The 21,542-nt window shown below is 36.6% G+C and overlaps 1 protein-coding gene across 7 annotated transcripts in view; it reads left to right on the top strand.

The window, feature by feature from the left end:
- Positions 1-21,542, top strand: part of CCDC73 (coiled-coil domain containing 73) — a 177,971-nt gene that overhangs the window by 33,632 nt on the left and 122,797 nt on the right. The window lies entirely within an intron of this gene.

Genomic DNA, 21,542 nt, shown 5'->3' on the forward strand with positions numbered 1-21,542 from the left:
TGAGCGAGGCCAGGGTTTGAACCCGCATCCTCTTGGATACTAGTTGGGTTCATTACTGCTGAGCTACAGCGGAAACTCCCCTACTCCTTTTCTTAAGTCAAGAAGAAATTTGGCAAAGATTTTACTGTGAATATTTTACTTTTAATAGTGTAAAACATTTTTTTCTGTAAGAAACTCAGTGTTTTAGTGAGTACACATAATTTATAGAAAATTTAAGGAAATTATCAAGTGTTCCCATGATGCATTGCCTACTGGAGCTTAATCAACCTTCTACAAACATGAAACAGTTAATGAAAAATAACTTTCATGGCAGCATTATAAATTGATATAATAAAGTACAAATTTATGTGACCTAGGCAGTAGGAATGGGCAGTATACACAATAAGGTGCTAATCATATGATATGGGCAACAAGTACTATTGAGAAAAGGAGAAGTTGGTGTCAGCTGGATTCATAAGAAAATTTCATCAAGGAGATGGAATTTGATCTGATTTTTAAATATGTTTAAATAGAAAAGATAGAGGAAGGCATTCTATATGACAGAGCAGAATGTGTGAAGGTATTAATCAGTTTAGGCTCCTTAATATGGCATCATAGACCCTTCTCAAGCCTCATCCCATCATCTCCCAGTTTTATAAGTGACTCTAATCTCCTTAAACTGTTTTTAGTTCTTCGTTTATTTTAATTATTTATTTCTCCGCCACACCTGTGGCATATGGAAGTTCCCAGGCTAGTGATTGATTCTGTGCCACAGCTCCTTAAACTATTACCTTATATCTCTCCAAACATAATTTTGTGAAAATTGCTCATCAACAATCTCCTACTCTCCAAATCGATTCGTGTTAGAAAGAACTACCTTCCTGTCCTTCAGCCAAATTTGATTTCCCCTTGCTCAGGATCTATCTAGAATCCTCCCCCATGGACTATTTCTTGAATTCCTCAAAAGCCTAAAATCTCTTCTCCATAGGTTAATTATATCAGAATTTTACTGCTAGATCTAGCACTTGACACCATCTCTTTCAATTTGCTATTACAGTTAAAACTATTTGGGTAATGAGACAGGATATTTACAACCAAATAAAAATTTACACTTAGTTTTGCTTCCTTATTTTATAGGTGAAAATGAGTCTTGGGGACTGTGTACTTTGAACTCTGAATCCTTAGAGAACCCCTTTTTTATCTGTCATGTCGTTTATATCATGCCTAGTGTTATCATGTCTGGGATTACACTTATTTGAATAAATGCATTATCTACCATTCTAGACTCTTAAAGACCATTAACTCGCATTTGTATCACTTGGAGTTTCATGAACAGAAAGATATATTGAATTATATCATGCTTATTCTTTACTGTCTCTATATAAGAAGTCTAATTAAAAAAAATCCATATGTGGACACTTTTTCCATTTCTCTTCATTACATAATTGTTTTTCTCTAGATCTTTCTAGTGTTATGATATCTTTTTAAAGATATCTTAGGATATAAACTCAGATATCTTAAGATATAAACACGTACTATATCTTCAGGAAGTGCATTCTGTGCAACATGCAATGCAATAAATATTAATTGAGTGCCTGACTTTTTAAAATTATTGTATAAGGCAGTATGAGGATATAAAAATGAGACGACCATAGTCTCACCACTTAAAATATAATGGCAAATGCAGTTATTGTTAATGTAAGATAGAGTATGATTTAATCAATTCCACTTTGACACTGTGCTGTGTGGAACATAAAAACTCCTTTGATTCTTCACTTCTAGGGGGGATACACTCTAGGAAATGTAATGTTTATTATATTGTTATATTATAAATGGTCCTAATGAAGTTAAGGTGATTTTCCAATGAATGTTATAGAAATCCAAGATCAGATAATTAAGTAGTGTTTATATATTTTTAGTCATGTTTTGGTAATTTTTTCTCAATCTTTTTCAATCTACACATATACCACCTTGTGTATAGTTAATGAATAAAGTTTTTTTTACAAAAGAGCTTGCTTTTTTTGACAAGTGTCATCCATATTTTACATTTAAATATTATATTAATTACTTCTGAATGAGATATGCTTATAAGACTGATTTCATATTCAGTTCAAGTCATGAGATTGTAAGAAAAAAACAATATGATGAATAACTTGTGGGCTATTTAAGGAAAAAATAGGCAACTTGGAACTTACAGCTCTTTAACAAAGAATTCTTTTGGAAATTTAGTAACTGAAAAATCACAATATTATATCTGTAGAGCTATTGTTGATGATTTTGTTTATACTCTGAATGTTTTAGCTAATGTCAAAGCCTACCAGTTGTTATTATGTGAAATGATAGTGTGAAATTGATGCTGTTATAGTATAACAATAAGGACGTGACTCATGTATTTTATGTACACATGCATTCAACTGTAGTGACAAATGGCTTCATGCTGTGTGATTAAATGCATATTAGCGTTTGCCCTAGGCATTTGATTATTACCATCTTTACTTCATTACATTACCACACTGTATGGCCATATAATTTATAAGATAATACACACATCACTTTGTTGCTGATAGGAATTATTCTGTTTTATGGATGGTGTCCTTTAATTTTGCCTTTCATGGATTATAAAATTGGTTAATATCTGCTGAAGTGAATCACTGGAGAAGCAAATAAAGATGTTGGCCTCAGGTCACAGTGTCATTTGTGATACTGGCAAAATCTTACAGGCTCATTTATCCCTGTACATGATTGATAACAGCATGGGTTAAATGGAGAAAGCTTTGCTTCTATTAAAGGATCATCATGAATGAAGACCTCCCACTTAAAAGTCAGGCATGATGAGAAGACAAGAGACTATCTACAGGTCAGATTAAATAACTTAAATAATTTAAGTAGAATGACAGTGTAATTTGTCCATTTTGTGTTATTACTCTGACCCCTATCAGGATTATAGGCTAACTTACTTTCTTCTGTAGAGTATTTAAAATGTTATTTTTAATAAATATTTTCAAAGATAAAAAAGCCTTTAGAGCTCTTAAATTGTGGTAAAATAGAGATTATTATATGTTTCTGAAAATAAAATCTTACAAAAAAACCCCTGCAATCCTTGTAAAATTCAGAAATATGGTGAATGTTGAGGTCATGCTTTAAGCTTCTATAGACTTTATTTTAAATTATTTCATAATGAAATATTATAATTAATTACTACAATACATTTATATTATAAATAATAAATTTATTAATAAAATTACTATAAACAAACTATTTGCAAGCATTAGTTAGTAACACTTTGAAGCCAGATGTTAAAGATATAAGAGTTCCTGTCGTGGCGCAGTGGAAAAGAATCTAACTAGGATCCATGAGGATGCAGGTTTGATCCCTGGCCTCGCTTAGTGGGTGAAAGATCCAGAATTGCTGTGAGCTGTGGTGTAGGTTGCAGACACGGCTGAGATCTGGCATTGCTATGGCTCTGGTGTAGGCTGGTGGCCACAGCTCAGATTAGACCCTAGCCTGGGAAACTCCATGTGCCACAGGTGCGGCCCTAAAAAGCAAAAAATAAAAAAAAATAAGAAATAAAGATACAGTCAGCATTTTTAAATGATTACTTTCCTGTATGGAATCATTGCGTTTATTCAAATTGTGGTTCAAAATAAGGGAAAGCATAAGCATTTTTGGATAATAAAGGCAGTATTGGATTGTGAAAGTGTTTTGATCTGTTGAGTAAAATATGAAAAAAAGAGCAATATGTGAATAAAATCTCAAATGTTACGTGTCCTTTAAATGACCAAAAAGGAATTGTTTTGACATAAAAGCATTCTCATTTCTTGTTCGTTGACTATTGAAGGCTTACTGTATGCCAGGACTCTAATATATTACTTTGTTTAATCCTCACACCCTGTGAAATAAGTATCTCTGATTATAGATGAGGAAACTGAAACCCAGAGAAGTCCACAGCTAGTAAGATGAAACAGAATTTGAATCTGCATCTGTTGTGGATTCTTTTTTTTTTTTTTTTTCCATACCCACAGCATGCAGAAATTCTGGGGCCAGGGATTGAACCTGCGCCATGGCAGTGACCTGAGCCACAGCAGTGACAATGCCAAGTCCTTAACCTACAGCACCACCAGGGAACTCCTGTTGTGGATTCTTATAGGAATCTACAAATATGGATCTATCTTTTCAAAATAGATAATAAAAATACTTTACCACAAAATTTCAAAACCATTGCATTTCTCACTTTATCAAGCTGATCACATTCCTGTAGTGAAAACTTCTTTTGGACTGTGAATCTCAATGAGAAATACATTTCACATCATGATCCAGTACACTTACGTGTATTTACATTTATATGTAAATAAAACAAAAGTTTTATGAAACTTCCCACATATGAAGATTGCTGATATATTCCAATCTATTCTTTTCTGTTCTCTTTCATGATAAAAATTGCTGCTTGCAACTAAACTGATTTTTATATCTCTTTTAAGGGTTCTCGACTGAAGTAATTCTGTACTAATTTAAAATATACACAATAGGAGTTCCCGTCGTGGCGCAGTGGTTAACAAATCCGACTAGGAACCATGAGGTTGCAGGTTCAATCCCTGGCCTCGATCAGTGGGTTGAGGATCCAGCGTTGCAGTGAGCTGTGGTGTAGGTTGCAGATGCGGCTTGGCTCTCGTGTTGCTGTGGCTCTGGCGTAGGTTCCATATGCTGTGAGAGCAGCCCTAGAAAAGGCAAAAAGCCAAAAAAAGAAAAAAATAAATAAAATAAAATATACACAATAAAGTTTTTTCTTCCATTATAGAAGTTATATATACTTTTCATAGAAAGCAGAATGAAGGGGAAAACATCACTTATTCCTTGATAACTGAAAGACAACTGCAGTTAACATTTTGATGTATTCTCAGTATTTTTTTGGGTGGTTTATATTAGTATTGTTTTAACTAAGAGGAATATGTAATTTTGCATCCAGATTTTAAAAATTTAATATTTATCAAATTTATGTGTGCATGTAATAAAAAGAATTAAATTTTTTTACAAGATTTGTTCAAAAAAACCAGTAATCTCTGCCACTTCCTCCTCTCCAGAGCAACTGCTTTAAACTGTTTTAGCTGATTCTTTATACGTTTGCTTCCACATCTCTAAATAATATTGTTACTTCTTAATTTTCCAGTTTTAGGCATATCAAATAACTTCCTGTAATGGAAGATGAGGATTTAACTTAGTTTTAATTTTTTTGCTTTAACCCTTCCCCCTTCACACACATTTCATACTCCCCATAAAGTTACATCACAATCTTGATTATTTCAGTATTTAGAGTTACATTATTATGGCTGCATAATGCTTTTCGCAGCCAAACCATTGTAGTATGCTGTGATTATTTTTCCTTTTCAACATTCTTCCCAACTCCATTGTCTTGTTTTTCTCTATTGCTTAATTTTTAATGTATTCATCACTAATCCCAGACTTTTCTCAGTGATATGAAATTCTTACTAATGGCTTAAAAACAGTTGGTAATCTGTTAATTTCATCCTATTGAGGGACTTTCTATCAGAACCTGCTGAACCACTCCAATCTGGACTGGTGGCTGTTCAGGTTTGCTGTACAAGTGTCATCTTGCTCTCTCCCTTCACCATCCCAGGAATTCCTTTCTTCTTTCTCTCTTGTACAGAGTACCCTGTTTCTCGGATCCCGTACCTTCCTCTTTCTCAGAGAAATCCTTAAGTGGCTACCTGAGAAAAGATGCATGGAAAGTAAATTGTTTTGGAGACTGCATGCCAGAAAATATCTTCTACCTTCACAGTTGGCATGGCTGTGAAATTCTAATTTTGTAATAATTTCTCCTTAATTTTGAAGGCTTAGCTTCTTCTTCCTTTTTTTCCCTTTTTTTTCCAGCCACCCCCAGCATATGGAGTTCCTGGGCCAGGGATCAGATCCGAGCCGAAGTTGCAAGTATGCCGCAGCCGTGGCAACACCAGATCTTTAACCCACTGTGACATGCCAGGGTCGAACCTGCATCCCAAGGTTTAGCTTCTTAATTGCAGGTTTCTTTGTAGATTTTGAAAAACTCTTAGGTAATTCTTCATCCTTTTGTATGAAAAAAAAATTGTTTCCCTTTCTGGAAGTTTACAGGATCTTCCCATTTTCTTTAGTATTTTTTTAACTTCACCTTTTTTTTTGGGCGGGGGTAGATTCTTGGTACTGATTTGCATGTCTTGACAGTACTGTGTCTAAATCTCTTAAATCCTTTATAATTACTCTTAAGCCAGCCCCAAGCCACTCAATCCTGTTTGCTTTTTTTTCCCCCCACCATGTTGTGTCTTGGCACCATCTGTTAATGAATTCTTTGCAAATTACAAGTTTTTAGTTCTGGGAAAATTGATTTTGAAAAATATTTTTTCTTTTTATGGCCACACCATGGCATATGGAAGTTACCAGGCCAGGGATTGAATCCCAGCCATAGTTGCAACCTGACCTGAGCCACACCTGCGGCAACGTGGGATCCTTTAACCCACCATGCTAGGCTGGGGATTGAACCTGTACCTCCACAGAAACCTGAGCTCTACAGTTAGATTCTTTTTTTTTTTAATTTTTTTATTAGGGTATAGTTGATTCACAGTGTTGAGTCAATTTCTGCTGTACAGCATGGTGATCCAGTCATACATATGTATATTCTTTTTCTCATACTATCTTCTCATATGGTCTATCCCAAGAATCTAGATATAGTTCTTTCTGTGCTATACAGTAGGACCTCATTCCTATCAATTATAGGTGTAATAGTTTGCATCTACCAACTCCAAACTCCCCATCCATCTCACTTCTTCCTCCCTCCACCCAGTAACCACAAGTCTGTTCTTTATGTTCGTAGGTCCATTTCTATTTTGTGAATAGGTTTATTTGTGCCATGTTTTAGGTTCTATATATAAGTGATATTATATGGTATTTGTCTTTCTCTTTCTGACTTATTTTACTTAGTATGAGAATCTGTAGTTGCATCCATGTTGCTGCAAATGGCATTATTTTGTTCTTTTTTATGGCTGAGTAGTATTCCATTATGTATATATATATATGTATCATATCTTCTTAATCCATTCATCTAGACATTTAGGTTGTTTCTATGTCTTGGCTATTATGAATAGTGCTGCAGTGAACATAGGGGTGCATGTATCTTTTTGAATGAAAGTTTTGTCCAGATATATGCCCAGGAATGAGATTACTCAGTCATATGGTAGTTCTATATTTAGTTTTCTGAGGAACCTCCATACTGTTTTCCATAGTGGTTGTACCAACTTACATTCTCAGCAATAGTATGGGAGGCTTCCCTTTTCTCCACACCCTCTCCAGCATTCGTTATTTGTAGACTTACTAATGATGGCCATTTTGAATGATGTGATGTGGTACCTCATTGTAATTTTGATTTGCATTTCCCTAATAATTAGTGATGTCGAGCATCTTTCCATGTGTCTTCTTTGGAGAAATGTCTACTTAGGTCCTCTGTCCATTTTTTAATTGGGTTCTTTGTTTATATTTAATTGTATGAGCTGTTTATATATTTTGGAGATTAAGCTCTTGTTGGTTGCATCGATTGCAACTATTTTCTCCCATTCCGTAGGTTGTCTTTTTGTTTTTGCTTGTAAGTTTGACTAGGTCCCACTGGTTTATTTTTGTTTTTATTTCTATTGCCTTGGGAGACTGACCTAAGAAAATATTTCTATGGTTGATGTCAGAGAATGTTTTGCCTACATTCTCTTCTAGGAGTTTTATGGTGTCATGCCTTATGTTTAAGTCTTTAAGCCATTTTGAGTTTATTTTTGTGCATGGTGTGAAGGTATGTTCCAGTTTCATTGATTGACATTGTGGCACTTGCTGAAGAGACTTTTTGCATTTTATATTCTTGACTCCTTTGTTGAACATTAATTAACCATAGGTGTCTGGGGTTATTTCTGGGCTCTCTATTCTGTTCCATTGGTCTATATGTCTGTTTTTGTACCAGTACCACACCACCTTGATTACTGTAGCTTTGTAATATTATCTGAAGTCTGGGAGAGTTATGCCTCCTGCTTGGTTTTTTCTGTTAAGGTTGCTTTGGCAATTCTGGGTTTTTTTATGGTTCCATATAAAGTCTTGGACTATTTGTTCTAGTTCTGTGAAAAATGTCATGGGTATTTGATAGGGATCACATTAGATCTGTAGATCACCTTGGGTAGTGTGGCCATTTTAACAATATCGAGTCTTCCAATCCAGGAGCATGGGCTATCTTTCCATTTCTTTGAATCCTCTTTTAATTTCCTTGTTTAATGGTTTATAGTTCTCATAAGTCATTCACCTCCTTGGCCAGGTTTATTCCTAGGTATTTAAATTTTTTTTGGATGCCATTTAAAATTTTTTTATATTCCTTTTCTAATATTTTATTGTTAGTTCCTGTTGTGGCTCAGCAGTAACGAATCCAACTAATATCCATGAGGATGCAGGTTCAATCCCTTGCCTTCTTCAGTGGGTTAAGGGTCGGCATTGCTGTGGTGGTGGTGTAGGCCAGCAGCTATGGCCTTGATTCAGTCCCTTGCCTGGGAACTTCCATATGCTGTGGATGCGGCCTTAAAAAAAAAAGACAAAAAAATGATAATAGTATTTCACTGTTCGTATACAGAAATGCAACCTATTTCTGAATGTTAATCTTGTATCCTGCTACTTGGTGAATTCGTTGAGCAGTTCAAATAGTTTTTGTGTGGTTTCCTATATATTTTGTAAAAAATTCACTGACCAACTAAGTATTAAATGTTTAGGTTAACTTGTATCAGTGTTTTTCACATTTTAGTGGAATTGTTAAGACAGGATTTTTGATTCTTGATTCAGTGGGTCTCAGGCGCTAGAATTTGTGTTTCTAAAAAGTCCTTAGGTGTTACTGATGTTGTTGGTGCAGAACTACACTTTAAGAACCACTGATTTACTTCATTGCTTTTGTTGTTTGTGTAACACTATTGATTATTAAAGTTAACAGGAGGTAATATTATTTTCTACTCTTAACATAAAGTACTATTCTCATATTTTGTGGGTGTTTGGCTAATGATTTTGAACTTTGAGCATTTAGGACAAGTAATGTTATATGTAGCAAGAAACAAATACCAGGTTACTAAATATATACACTTTAAAGTGTATTTATGTTAAATGAATAATATTTAGACATTGACTTCCCATTTAAAATAGAAGGAGCATTTTGATGGAAATTACTTAGCCTTCTTTAGTAATAAAATTCATAATAAAAATGTAGCAAGCTTCTTAAAGAGATCAGTAGGTTAAAATCTCTTCTGAGATATATTGGAATATAAGTAATATATAATATCTATTTAAAGAAATACAACTTTCTGTTAAAATATTAATAATACTTAAACATTACCATTATCATATGCACTATTTTAAAGGTCTCAGTAGTATATAAAAGGAAATCAAACATAGTTGTCCATTTTTCCTATACTCTTTTCACAGTTATTTATTTATTTATTTATTTGGCTGCCCCTTGGCATAGCGATCTCCTGGGCCAGGGATCAGATCCAAGCTGCAGCCACAGACTAAGCTGCAGCAATGCTGGATCCACTGTGCTGGGCTGGGCATTGAACCTATGTGTCAGTGCTCTCAAGCCGCTGCTGATTCCATTGTACCACAGCGGGAGTTCCTTTTCACAATTATTTATTAATTTAACTAATTGGAGTTGTTAATCTATCTAAAATGATATTTCAAGGCTTTAACAGTGCCATTCTTTTAAAACCCATTCTTTTAGGGTTAAACTTGAAATTTATTGTCAGGTTAGGGAACTGAGCCTCAGAAAATTAGTCTTTTTCCTTCAAGATTATAAAGTTGACAAAGCAGTCAGTTTTTTTACTCGTGTAGGCCTCTGACTTTGAGTTCAGTGATTTAAAAAAAAATTTTATACCTTGTAGGAACTAATACACTAAAAACCTCAGAGAAGCAATTTAAGGCTCAAAAGAAAGATTGAGGTGAAATTGCTTTGTAATAAGTAAGAAGTTGTCTAAAAATAAACTATTCTAATTGCCTTTTAATTCACTGAGTATTTATTTTGTGCCTAGAACTTTACTGAATATTGTCCAGGAATAAATTAAAGCAATGTAGAACAGTTTTTGCCTTTAAGAAACATCCAAATTGAAGAGGCAGATGGAATGCACTTGGAACAACTGGTATTAAACTTTATAGTGTTGAATTGAAGCACACAACAAGGAATTTAGAGAATGGAGCGATTTTGAGTAGTCAAGGAAGGATTCCTGGAGAAAAGATGAATACAATATAGATGGGGGGGGGGAGGTTGAAAAAGTATTCTCAGTACCAAGGTGGACACGAGCATGGATTAGGTAGGAGAGAGCAAGGAAACTGTAATAGAGGAGGTCTTGGTCTTCTCTTGGGACTTCTATTTGGTGTAGAAAAGGATTAAGGTTGAATAGGTGGATGAAACTAGAAAGTGGGGAAGCTTTAAGCATCAGGCAAATGCATTTGGATTTGATTTGCAAACAAGAGGAGACCTCTTGAATTTGAAGATTGATTTTGGAGACTGAGATTTAAGTGGTGGTATTTGTTTGTTTTGGCCACACCTACAGCATACAGAAGTTCCCCAGTCAGGGATCCAACCCACGTAGCAGCAGCAACCCATTGCTGTGACAGTGTAGATCCTTAACCTGCTGAGCCAAAAGAAAACTCTTTAAGTGGTGTTTTGAAAAATAATTCTAGAGAAAATATGCAGGATAGATTGAAGTAGGGGAGAAGATTAAATAAAGAGATAACGGGAAAATGTGATTATAGTTCATGTCTGAGGTAATGAGGGTCTGACTAGATTTATAGCAATAGGAGCAGTGATGCAGAATGAATCTAAGGGCCAATTAGAAGGAAGAACAAACAGGTCCATTTAGAGGTTAGATTTAGGGGATGAAGGAGAGTGAACATGAAGACAGAAGTGGGGGGACAGAGGGAGAGGGAGAGAGAAAGAGGAGAGATCCAAGATTTTGTGTATGTTCATTGGAGATTTAAAAAAAATATGTGGTACTACTGACAGAAATAAAGTTAAAAATATTTGAGAGAGAAATGCAATTTTTTTCATTTTTGTTTTTAGGGCTGCACCTGTGGCATATGGAAGTTCTCAGGTTAGGAATCCAATCAGAGCTACAGCTGCCAGCCTGTGCCACTGCTGCAGCAATGCCAGATATAAGGTGCATCTGTGACTTACACCACAGCTCATGGCAATGCTGGATCTTTAACCCACTGAGTGGGGCCAGGGATTGAAGCCAAAATCCTCATGGATACTAGTTTATTTCTGCTGAGCCACAACAGGAACTCTAGAAATGCAAATTTTGATTTGTTAAATCTGAGGTGAAAAAATACAAACAAGATCTTTTGAGATGACTGAAGATACATAGGGAATTGTTCACAAAGTAGTCACAAGATAGAACTTTAGAGCTGGAAGTAAATTTAAAGTAAAAAAGTAGATCCAGAAAGGTCAAGTGGTTTGTCTGAAATCACATGACTACCTATTAACAGATTCGTTAATATCAACTGATTCCCAGTCTGTTGCTCTTTGAATCATTATTTATGTACCTAGCTATAGCAAGGGTCACTAGCTGAATACCTTCAAGAACTAGGAAAGTGAAGTAAATTCATTTAATGGTTAAAAATATGGAGTTAATCTCTGACATTACTATATATCAAGCCCTGTCCTAGGTGCTGAAGACACAACATGGCTAAGATGGATGAGACTGTGCTCTCATGAAGCTCACTTTTTAAAGGAGGGACATAATAAAGTAAATAGATAATTAATCGATAATTTTGAGTAGTGGGAAGTGCTGTAAAGAAAATAAAACAGTATTATGTACTGAAAAGTATAGAGGTATTATTTGAGCTGAGACTTGAAAAGCATGGAGGAAATTCTATATAAATGAGATAGAGCATTTCAGGTAGGAGTTCCCGTCGTGGCGCAATGGTTAACGAATCCGACTAGGAACCATGAGGTTGGGGGTTCGATCCCTGCCCTTGCTCAGTGGGTTAAGGATCCGGCGTTGCCGTGAGCTGTGGTGTAGGTTGCAGACAGGCTCGGATCCCGCGTTGCTGTGGCTCTGGCATAGGCCAGTGGCTACAGCTCCGATTCGACCCCTAGCCTGAGAACCTCCATATGCCGCAGGAGTGGCCCAAGAAATAGCTAAAAAGACAAAAAAAAAATTAAAAAAAAGATTCAGATTTGTAGAACAGAAACAGACTCACAGACTTTGAAAACAAACTTAGGGTTACCAAAGTATGGTTCCCAAAGGAGACAGGTGGGAGTCGGGAGGGATGGACTCAGGGTTTGAGGACAGTATATGCCCACTGTGGTGTATAGAATGACTGGCCAACAGAGACCTGATGTATAACACAGGGAACTCTACCAATATTCTGTGATAATTTATATGGGAAAAGAATCTGAAAAAGAATGGATATGTGTACATGTATAACTGAATCACTTTGTTGTACAGTAGAAATTATCACAACATTGTAAATCAACTATATTTCAATAAAACCTAAAAAACAGACAAAAACCTCTGGAGTTCCCAATAGCTCAGCAATTAAGGGTTCAGTGCCATCACTACTGTGTCTCTGGTTACTGCTGTGGCATAGGTTCTATCCCTGACCTGGGAACTTCTGCATGCTGCAGGTGCAGCCGAAAAAACACAACCCCCCCCCCCAAAAAAAAAAAAAACCCATAAACTGACTTCAACAGGAAATACTTCCTGGGTTTTCCAGTTTTTTTCTCTAGAGCCATATCCATATTTCTTTTCAAGATAGACCTCTGTCTGCTTTGGACATATCGGACTGCTCTGAGATAATGCCCTTGAAATTCTTATATACGTAGTAAATTGCCTTGCATTTTCTGAGGCAATAAAGGGTCTTGGTTTGATTTTTTATTTTTTTTGAGATATTTCTTACTGTAAGCATTTTTGTTGATTAGAGACTAGAACTGTGAAATGGTTTTATTTTCCAACCCAGGACATCTTGGACCCTCTGTATTTTCTATAGATTTGACTAAATGAACCTGAACAATTTGTTCTTTATATACCTTTAATATTTAGCTAGGGGGAAGAAAAAAAAAAAGGCCAGTTGACACTTCTAGCATTCTGCCTGGAAATCTCCTTATATACGCATTTTAATTAGGTGCAAATTTTTTTTCTTTTTACAGCTGCACCTGTGGCATATCGAAGTTTCCAGGCTAGAGGTCAAATCAGAGCTGCAGCTGCCTAGCCTACACCACAGCCATGGCAACAATGGATCTGAGCTGCATCTGTGGGCTGCAGCTTATAGCAATTCTGGGTCCTTAACCCACTGAATGAGGCCAGGGATTGAACCTGCATCTTCACAGAGACTATATCGGGTTCTTAACCCACTGTGCCACAATGGAAACTCCTTAGTTAGGTACATTTTTAATCTTCCTGAAAGTAATCTTACTGAAGACAGTACTTTGGTCACTTATTTCATACCATCTTTCCAGACTCTAGTAACAGTTTCCTCATCAGTGCTACATATTTTAAGTTTTTGTATGGTGTCATTCCATTTCCAGTATTCATTTCTGTATTAGTTACCTGTTGCTGAATAACAAACCACCCAAAACTTAGTGGCTAAAACAACAATATTATTTCTTGTAGTTTTGTGGACTGACTGGGATGCTTAACGGTTGATTTCAGGTAGGCTTTTTCATACAAGTTTATTTAATTGATGGGTTTGCCTGGGGCTGAGCTCAGAAAGAAAAGCTGGAACTTTTGGGTCTCTTCTTTTATGTGTTTTTTTTTTTTTTTTCATCCCGCATTTCTTCACAGCATGATGATCTCTGGGGATCATTCCAAGAGTTCAAAGGCAGAAACTGTAGCACTTTAAACTCTGGAACTCGTGCAGTGTCAATTCTGCCACATGCTATTGATCAAAGAATGTTATATGACTAGCCTAGATTCAAAAGGATTAAGAAATATATTCCATTTTTGGTTTGGAGGAGCAAGAAAGTCATATTGCAAAGAGATGTGGATACTGAATGGGAGGAATTTGTGTCCATTAAATATGTATAAGAATATATATACAATATATAAATAATCCCCAGATAAGAGAAGCTTTTATATTCATAACACAAAAACACAATTCTTTGACATGAACTCTTGAACATTAAAAACATGAAAAATTTCAATAGAGTGATCAGAAGATAAAGGCAAGATCTCTTAGAAATTGGAACAAAATAGCAATAAGATGGAAGTAGGAGAGAAAAGAAAATTAGATAATCAATATATATATATGATTCAACATCATACTAAAAAAGAGAACAGAGAATGTGGGGAGGATATTATTAAAGAAATAATGTAGGTATACTTTTCTACAGCTGAGGCCAAACTGTCTGTTAAAGGTGAGGTTGGAATAATGTAATTTTCAGAAATTTTTACATTAAAAAAAATTTAGCTCCCATTTCTTTTCCCCCAATAGGAAATTATTGGGGGTATTGTTGATTAAAACCAGGAAAAAGCAAAAAAGAAGAAGGCATAGGAGACAGGAAACAGAAATTCCAACACAAGAAAATGTCAATGGAAAACTGGAAAATAGTCGTGTGTCTGGACCAGGCCAGGTTGGAGCAACAGAATGGAAGAATGTGGGAGACTTATGGCTGAGATCATTTTGTCTTTTTTTTTTTTTTAGGGCTGCCCCCTCGGCATATGGAGGGTTCCCAGGCAAGGGGTCTAATCAGAGCTGTAGCTGCTGCCCTACGCCACAGCCACAGCAACAGCAGATCCGAGCCGCCTCTGCCACCTTATACCACAATTCATGGCAATGCCAGATCCTTAACTCATTGAGCAAGGAGAGGGATCGAACCTGCGTCCTCATGGATGCTACTCAGATTTGTTTCCATTGAGCCACTTCAGGAACTCCTAAGATCATTTGTTGTTTTGAAAATGTAAAAAGATGGTTGACTGACATTTTTAGGAGAATTTGGAAAAAGTGGCTGGTACAAAGCAAAATAAGAAACGGAAAGGAGTTTCTGTCCTGGCTTGTCGGTAACAAACCTGACTAGTATCCATGAGGACTCGGGTTTGATCCCTGGCCTCCCTCAGTGGGTTAATGATCTGGTGTTGCTGTGAGCTGTAGTGTAGGTCGCAGAACTGGCTTGGATCTGGTGTTGCTGTGAGCTGTGGTGTAGTTTGCAGACATGGCTTGGATCTGGTGTGGCTGTGGCGTAGGCTGGCAGCTACAGTTGCGATTTGACCCATAGCCTGGGAACTTCCATATGCCACAGGTGCAGCCCTAAAAAGATTAAAAAAAAAAGAAGAAATAGTTTTGTTATTTAGAAATATAAATGCATATATCAGAAGGAACAGCTGGAATAATTGAAAGTAGCTGACTCTGAGAAGTGGGAATGGGGGGGAATGTAGGCCAGCTGATCACTGTTTTCCAGTGTTTGCTTATCAGATTTTTTTTTAACAAATGCAAATATCACTTTGGTTAAAATTAAAAATTAAAACAAAGAAACAAAATGAATTAAGATATGATCCTACCCTTAGGGGTCATCTTATGTAACAGTGGTCTTTTATACTGGTAACTATTGGTAAACATATGTAGATATACATAGTTATAATATATTCTCAAATATGCAGTAGCATGATAGATTAGAATTCTTTTTTGAAGAACCTCCATACTGTTTTCCACTGTGGCTGCAGCAATTGTATTCCCACCAACAGTGCATGAGGGTTCCCTTTTCTCCACATGCTCGCCAACACTTTTTACTTGTTTTTTTTTTTGGTGATTGCCGTTCTAACAGGTGTGGGGTGTTGCTTCTTACCGTGATTTTGATTTGCATTTCCTTAATGATTAGTGGTGTTGAGCACCTTTTCATTTACCTGTTGGCTGTCTGTTTGTTTTCTTTGGGAAAATGTCTGTTCAGAGCTTCTGCTTGTTGTTTAATGGGATTGTTTGCTTTTTTTGCTAATGAGTTTTATGATTTTTTAAAACATATTTTGGATTTTAACCCCTTGTCAGACAAATGACTTGCAAATATTTCCACCCATTTTCTAGGTTGCCTTGTCATTTTTTTTTTTTTTTTTTTTTTGTCTTTTTTTTTTGTCGGTGTTGTTTGTTGTTGTTGTTGTTGCTATCTCTTGGGCCGCTTCCGCGGCATATGGAGGTTCCCAGGCTAGGGGTCGAATCGGAGCTGTAGCCACCGGCCTACGCCAGAGCCACGGCAACGCGGGATCCGAGCCGCGTCTGCAACCTACACCACAGCTCACGGCAACGCCGGATCCTTAACCCACTGAGCAAGGGCAGGGACCGAACCCGCGACCTCATGGTTCCTAGTCGGATTCGTTAACCACTGCGCCACGACGGGAACTCCTGCCTTGTCATTTTTTGACAGTTTCCCTTCCTGTGAAGAAGCTTTTTAGTGTGATGTAGTAATCCCTTGGGTTTATTTTTACCTTTGATGTCAAATCCAAAAAAATCATCACCAAGACTGATGTCAAGGAACTTGCCTCCTGTTGTCTTCTAGGAGTTTTATGGTTTCAGGTCTTATGTTCAAGTCTTTAATCCATTTTGAATTAATTTTGTGTATGGTGAGAGTCAGTGGTCCAGCTTCATTCTTTTTCATGTGGCTGTCATTTTCGCAACACCATTTAACAAAGAGACTGTTCTTTTCCTATGGTATATTTGTGGCTTCCTTTGTAATAAGTTAATTGACCATATATGTGTAGTTTACTCCTGGAATATATGTTCCATTGATCTATGGGTCAGTTTCTCTGCTAATGTACTGTTTTAATTACTGCAGCTTTGCAATATAGTTTGAAGTCAGGAAATGTGATACCTCTGGATTTGTTGTTGTTCCTCAAGGTTGGTTTGGCTTTGTGTGTGTGTGTGTCCATACAAATTTTAGTAGTGTTTGTATTATTTCTGTGAAAAATGCCATTGGAATTTTGAGAGACTGCATTGAATTTGTAGATGGCTTTGTGTAGTACGGAAATTTTCACAATATTAATTCTTACAATCCATGAGCACAAAGCATCTTTACATTTTTTGTTGTTTTCAGTTTCTTTCATTAATGTCGTAGTTTTCAGTGTGTGAGTCTTTCATTTCCTTGATTAAATTTATTCCTAGGTATTTTATTTTTTAATGCAGTTATAAATGGGATTATTTTCTTAACTTCTTTTTCTTATGGTTGGTTATTAGTATATAGAAACAGAACAGATTTTTAGATTTTGATTTTGAATCCTGCAAATTTACTGAATTCATTTATTCTAACAGTGTTATGGGTTTTTTGTTTTTGTTTTTTTTTGTAGAGTCATTAGGATTTTCTATATGTAGTATCATGTCATCTGCAAATAGTGACAGTTTTATGTTTTCTTTTCTGTTTTGGATGCCTTTTATTTCTTTTCTTTACCTAATTCCTCTGGCTGGAGCTTGTAGTATATATTGAAAGAGAATTAAGAGTGGGCATCCTTGCTTTACTTCTGTTCTTAGGGGAAGAGCTTGCAGCTTTTTGCCATTGAGAATGATATTGGTTATGGGCTTGTCATATATGAAAAAAGTACCTTTTATATTTTAAAAAAAGTACCTTTTATATTTAGAAAAAAATTTATATTTTAAAAGGCACTTGTTTTATTTTTTAATGGTTGTTATTTTAAGCCATTATGTTTTGGGGGGAATTGTTATACTGCTAAACGGTTTATATATCTTTAACCTTCTACTACCAAATTTTTTTCCAAAGTGTTTTTACCAATTTACACACTGACAGTGTCTGGGAGGTGACATTTCTTCACTTCTTCACTAATACTTGGTAATATCTATCTTTAAATTTTTGCCAGTCTAATGAGTATATTGTGGAATATTGGGGTTCTAATCTTCGTATTCCTAATTACTAATGAGACCAAGTACCTTTTCCTGTGTATATTGGCTATTTGGATATCCTATTTTATGAAGTACCTGTTTAAATATCTTGCACACTTTTCTATTGCTTTTTCTGTTGTTTCCTTCTTGTATTTAAAATACATTCTGTAATACTAGATCTTTTTGGTTACATGTGTTAAAAATTACTTTTCCTACTTTATGATTTGTCTTTATTCTCTTTATGATATCTTTTGATGAACAGAAGTTCTTAATTTTAATAATAAATAGATTAGTCTTTTGCTTCATTATTGGTGTTTTTTTTCTTATTTAAAAAATCCTCCTGGCATTCCCATCGTGGCGCAGTGGTTAACGAATCCGACTAGGAACCATGAGGTTGCAGGTTCGGTCCCTGCCCTTGCTCAGTGGGTTAACGATCCAGTGTTGCTGTGAGCTGTGGTGTAGGTTGCAGAGACGGCTCAGATCCTGCGTTGCTGTGGCTCTGGTGTAGGCCAGGGGCTACAGCTCCGATTCGACCCCTAGCCTAGGAACCTCCGTATGTCGTGGGAGCAGCCCTAGAAAAGGCAAAAAGACAAAAAAAAAAAAAAAAAAACCAAAAAAAACCTTCCTTAGTTCAAGAACAGCTAATATATTCTGTATTACCTTCTAATGGGATTATACTTTTGCCTTTAGAATTGGTTTTCTAATCCATTTGGGATTATCTTTGCATATGAAGTGAAGTAGGGGTCAACTTTCACTTTTTTTCTAAAACAGAAACACAGTCATCCCAGAATTATTTATTGAAAATAAACAGTCCTTCCTTTCTGATATGATTTATGCACACACACAACCCACAGGTCTGGATTCCTTGTTTTGTTTGATAGGTCTGTTTGTCTTTTCTTGCATCATTGTCTCACTGTCTTTTTTTTTAATGGCTTCACCTGCAGCATATGGAAGTTCCCAGGCTAGGGGTCAAATTGGAGCTTTAGCTGCTGGCCACAGCCACAGCAAAGCCAGATCTGAGCCACATCTGGGACTATGCCGCAGCTTGCAGCAACGCCGGATCCTAAATCCACTGAGTGCCAGGGATTGAACCTGCATCCTGATATTTTATTGATATTATATCAGGTTCTTAATCCACTGAACCACAATGGGAACTCCTGTTACACTTTTTTTTTTTTTTTTGGTCTTTTTGCCTTTTCTAGGGCTGCTCCCGCGGCATATGGAGGTTCCCAGGCTAGGGGTCTAATCGGAGCTGTAGCTGCCAGCCTATGCCAGAGCCACAGCAATGCAGGATCTGAGCCACGTCTGCAACCTACACCACAGCTCACAGCAGCACCGGATCCTTAACCCACTGAGCAAGGCCAGGGATCGAACCTGCAATCTCATGGTCCCTAGTCGGATTCGTTAACCACTGAGCCGCAACGGGAACTCCTCCAGATAATTTTTAGATGAGATCACCATTTAAATTGGTAGATTTTGAGTAAAGCTGATTACCCTTTATAATGTGGGTGAGCCTCATCTAATAAGTTGAAGACCATAAGAGAAAAAGACTGAGGTTTTCCAAGGAGGAAGGAATTCTGCTTCCAGACTGTCTTTGGATTGCATTGCAGTATTACCTCTTCCCTGAGTCTCCAGTGTGTTGGCCTGCCTGAAAGACGTTATACTTGCCAGACCCCACAATCACATGAACCAATTCTTTAAAACAGATCTTTTTCAGAGATCCTGTTGTGACTCAGTGGAAATGAATCTGACTAGTATCCGTGAGGATGCAGGTTCGATCCCTGGCCTTGCTCAGTGGGTTAAGGATCCAGTGTTGCTGTGGGCTGTGGTATGGGTTGCAGACATGGCTTGGATCTGGCATTGCTGTGGCTGTGGCGTAGGCTGGTGGCTACAGCTCTGATTCGACCCCTAGCCTGGGAACCTCCATATGCTGTGGATGTGGCCCTGAAAAAAAAAAAGATATAAAATAAATCTTTCTGTTTCTACATACACACATTCTGTTGGTTTTGTTTCTCTGAAGAACACTTAACTGATATAATATCTATCAAAATGGCTAAAATAAAAAATGGTGATAACACCAAATCCTGGTGGGTCTTTGGAAAAACTGGATCTACTCATATATTACCGAAAGGAATGTAAAATGGTATAACCACTCTAGAAAATAGTTTGGCAGTTTCTTTTAAAGCTGAAAATTGCCTGAATATTTATTCATCCTCACAGTTACACTCTTGGACACTTTTCCTTAAGAAATGAAAACATTTGTTCATGTAGAAACTTGTACGTGGATATGCATAGCAACTTAATTCATAAGAGCCAAAAACTGAAAGCAATTCAGACATATTTCAATGAGTGCATGTTTAAGCAAACTGTATATGTTCACACCATGGAATATTGCTCAGCAATAGCAAGTAATGAACTGTTGATACGCACAGTAGCTTGGATGAACCTAAATGTAATTATTATTAGTGCAAAAAGTCTAGTCTCAGTTATTGCATGATGTGTGATTCCATTTATATAATTCTTGAAATAATGAAATCATAGAAATAGAGAACAGATTAATGTAGTGGGTATGGAGACAAATAAGCTGCATGAGGGAGCCAGTGTTGATGGCAGAGTTCTGTATCTTGATTATAGTGGTGTTACATGAACCTATGCATATAATAAACTTGTACAGAATTATAGATACACAAGTACATGTATAACTAGTAGAATAATTATAAGCTCTGTATGTTGTACCAATGTCAGATTCACAGTTTTATATTGTGCTGTTATTATATAAGACATTAACATTGGGAGGGGCTGTGAATGGTGCATAGGACTCCTTGCACATTTCTTTGCAACTGTCTGTGAATCAATAATGGTTTTTTTTTTTTTTTTGGTCTTTTTAGGCCACACCCACAGCATATGGAGGTTCCCAGGTAGGGGGCTAATCAGAGCTGTAGCTGCCAGCCTACACCACAGCCATAGCAATGCCAGATCTGAGCTGCGTCTGCAACCTACACCACAGCTCACGGCAATGCCAGATCCTTAACTCACTCAACAAGGTCAGCAACTGAACCTGCGTCCTCATGGATACTAGTTAGATTCGTTTCCACTGATCCACAGCAGGAACTCCTGTGAATCAATAATTCTTAAAATTAAAAGTTGTAAAGAGAAGTTTCTTGCAGCCTGATTCATACATTTTATGAGTTGAGAAAGACATTTAAATGCTTTGGTTTTTATTAAAAGGCAGTTACCCTAGTCCAACTTTGTTGTGTTTAAAGATTGCATTGCAGTTAATTAGCCTATCCTTACCATATGCTTTATATCAAGGCAAAATTTAGAAAGCACAGTGTCTTTCTCAGCCTTGGTATAAAATGATTAATGAAGGGCCAATCCTTGTCTGTCACATCAGAAACCCAGTCTTTTGGTGTTTGTAGGCGGAAAATTTGGTCTCAAGGGTAAAATAAGAGAAAAAGCCTCAGCTACAGAGAAACAGGATAGGATCTTTGTTGCTGAATGTTTTATGTATCAAGATCCAAATAGCAGTGATGACAGAACTGTTATTCAGTGTTAAACAACCTGGAGGATTATAGGATACAGGTTGTTACTTTTTTTTTTTTTTTTTGTCTTTTTGCTATTTCTTGGGCCGCTCCCGTGGCATATGGAGATTCCCAGGCTAGGGGTCTAATCAGAGCCGTAGCCACCATCCTACACCAGAGCCA

The sequence above is a fragment of the Sus scrofa genome, chromosome 2, assembly GCF_054392235.1.
Source record: "Sus scrofa isolate SSC_HxYL_T2T_F1_AM1 chromosome 2, Sscrofa_HxYL_maternal_Yorkshire_Landrace_v2.0, whole genome shotgun sequence".
NCBI classification, from domain to species: Eukaryota; Metazoa; Chordata; class Mammalia; order Artiodactyla; family Suidae; genus Sus; species Sus scrofa.